This window comes from Styela clava, chromosome 2 (genome assembly GCF_964204865.1).
Source record: "Styela clava chromosome 2, kaStyClav1.hap1.2, whole genome shotgun sequence".
NCBI lineage: Eukaryota > Metazoa > Chordata > Ascidiacea > Stolidobranchia > Styelidae > Styela > Styela clava.
In genome coordinates, this window is record NC_135251.1 from 27774429 (window position 1) to 27776928 (window position 2500).

Below are 2500 nucleotides of genomic sequence, written 5' to 3' on the forward strand. Positions count from 1 at the left end.
ATCTTTGAGACAAGCATATCACTACTGGCAGGATCAACCAGATAGCTGCGACAGCTGCGCTCGGCCCTTGCTGGGCCGCCCGGCGCGTGCTCGTCGCATTCGTTTAAGACCGAGGCGATCGCCTGCGGCCGTACTCAGCTTCGACAGTCGCTGGCCGCGACGTCCACGCTCTCGCCGGCAGTGCCAGGCGGAGCGATTTGCGTTTTTTCTTTGCTCGCTCTCTCTCGGGCTCGATCCATTCAGTTTCGCACAAACAAGAGCTCTGCCGGCCGCCTGCAGCGGTGCCTAAAACCCGGGCATAACAATGCGACCGTTCTGCTAGGCCGACAAGCGCTCAAGCCAGACGCTCGATCGAACGCCCCCTACATATTAGTCGAGACAACGGCTCGCTCATTAGCATCGCGTTTGTACTTTAACTTTTTTCGGCTCGGCTTCTTTCGACGCCGATGCCGGCGACGCAGCACTCTCTCGCCCGCCAGCCACCGAGAAAAGGGTGCGCTCCGACCGGCCCCGCACCGCTCTTTCATGGCTCATTCGAGTTTACTGTCTTTCGCTCTGACATGCCTTACCTAGGGTTAGGTTAGTATGCTTGCACGTTTGAACTTTAACTTTTTTTGGCTCGGCTTCTTTCGACGCCGATGCCGGCGACGCAGCACTCTCTCGCCCGCCAGCCACCGAAAAAAGGGTGCGCTCCGACCGGCCCCGCACCGCTCTTTCTTGGCTCATTCGAAATTACTGTCTTTCGCTCTGACATGCCTTACCTAGGGTTAGGTTAGTATGCTTGCACGTTTGTACTTTAACTTTTTTCGGCTCGGCTTCTTTCGACGCCGATGCCGGCGACGCAGCACTCTCTCGCCCGCCAGCCACCGAGAAAAGGGTGCGCTCCGACCGGCCCCGCACCGCTCTTTCTTGGCTCATTCGAAATTACTGTCTTTCGCTCTGACATGCCTTACCTAGGGTTAGGTTAGTATGCTTGCACGTTTGTACTTTAACTTTTTTCGGCTCGGCTTCTTTCGACGCCGATGCCGGCGACGCAGCACTCTCTCGCCCACCAGCCACCGAGAAAAGGGTGCGCTCCGACCGGCCCCGCACCGCTCTTTCATGGCTCATTCGAGTTTACTGTCTTTCGCTCTGACATGCCTTACCTAGGGTTAGGTTAGTATGCTTGCACGTTTGTACTTTAACTTTTTTTGGCTCGGCTTCTTTCGACGCCGATGCCGGCGACGCAGCACTCTCTCGCCCGCCAGCCACCGAGAAAAGGGTGCGCTCCGACCGGCCCCGCACCGCTCTTTCTTGGCTCATTCGAAATTACTGTCTTTCGCTCTGACATGCCTTACCTAGGGTTAGGTTAGTATGCTTGCACGTTTGTACTTTAACTTTTTTCGGCTCGGCTTCTTTCGACGCCGATGCCGGCGACGCAGCACTCTCTCGCCCGCCAGCCACCGAGAAAAGGGTGCGCTCCGACCGGCCCCGCACCGCTCTTTCTTGGCTCATTCGAAATTACTGTCTTTCGCTCTGACATGCCTTACCTAGGGTTAGGTTAGTATGCTTGCACGTTTGTACTTTAACTTTTTTCGGCTCGGCTTCTTTCGACGCCGATGCCGGCGACGCAGCACTCTCTCGCCCGCCAGCCACCGAGAAAAGGGTGCGCTCCGACCGGCCCCGCACCGCTCTTTCATGGCTCATTCGAGTTTACTGTCTTTCGCTCTGACATGCCTTACCTAGGGTTAGGTTAGTATGCTTGCACGTTTGTACTTTAACTTTTTTTGGCTCGGCTTCTTTCGACGCCGATGCCGGCGACGCAGCACTCTCTCGCCCGCCAGCCACCGAGAAAAGGGTGCGCTTCGACCGGCCCCGCACCGCTCTTTCTTGGCTCATTCGAAATTACTGTCTTTCGCTCTGACATGCTTTACCTAGGGTTAGGTTAGTATGCTTGCACGTTTGTACTTTAACTTTTTTTGGCTCGGCTTCTTTCGATGCCGATGCCGGCGACGCAGCACTCTCTCGCCCGCCAGCCACCGAGAAAAGGGTGCGCTCCGACCGGCCCCGCACCGCTCTTTCTTGGCTCATTCGAAATTACTGTCTTTCGCTCTGACATGCTTTACCTAGGGTTAGGTTAGTATGCTTGCACGTTTGTACTTTAACTTTTTTCGGCTCGGCTTCTTTCGACGCCGATGCCGGCGACGCAGCACTCTCTCGCCCGCCAGCCACCGAGAAAAGGGTGCGCTCCGACCGGCCCCGCACCGCTCTTTCTTGGCTCATTCGAAATTACTGTCTTTCGCTCTGACATGCCTTACCTAGGGTTAGGTTAGTATGCTTGCACGTTTGTACTTTAACTTTTTTCGGCTCGGCTTCTTTCGACGCCGATGCCGGCGACGCAGCACTCTCTCGCCCGCCAGCCACCGAGAAAAGGGTGCGCTCCGACCGGCCCCGCACCGCTCTTTCTTGGCTCATTCGAGTTTACTGTCTTTCGCTCTGACATGCCTTACCTAGGGTTAGG

The 2500-nt window shown here is 56.3% G+C and overlaps 1 non-coding gene across 1 annotated transcript in view; it reads right to left on the reverse strand.

Moving 5' to 3' along the window:
• The window catches only part of LOC144420253 (small subunit ribosomal RNA), a 1811-nt gene extending 1767 nt beyond the window's left edge, over positions 1-44 (reverse strand). Inside the window, exon 1 of the ribosomal RNA XR_013474606.1 lies at positions 1-44. This exon is cut by the window's left edge and continues 1767 nt beyond it. This is a non-coding gene — a ribosomal RNA (small subunit ribosomal RNA).
• Positions 45-2500: the final 2456 nt, after the last annotated feature.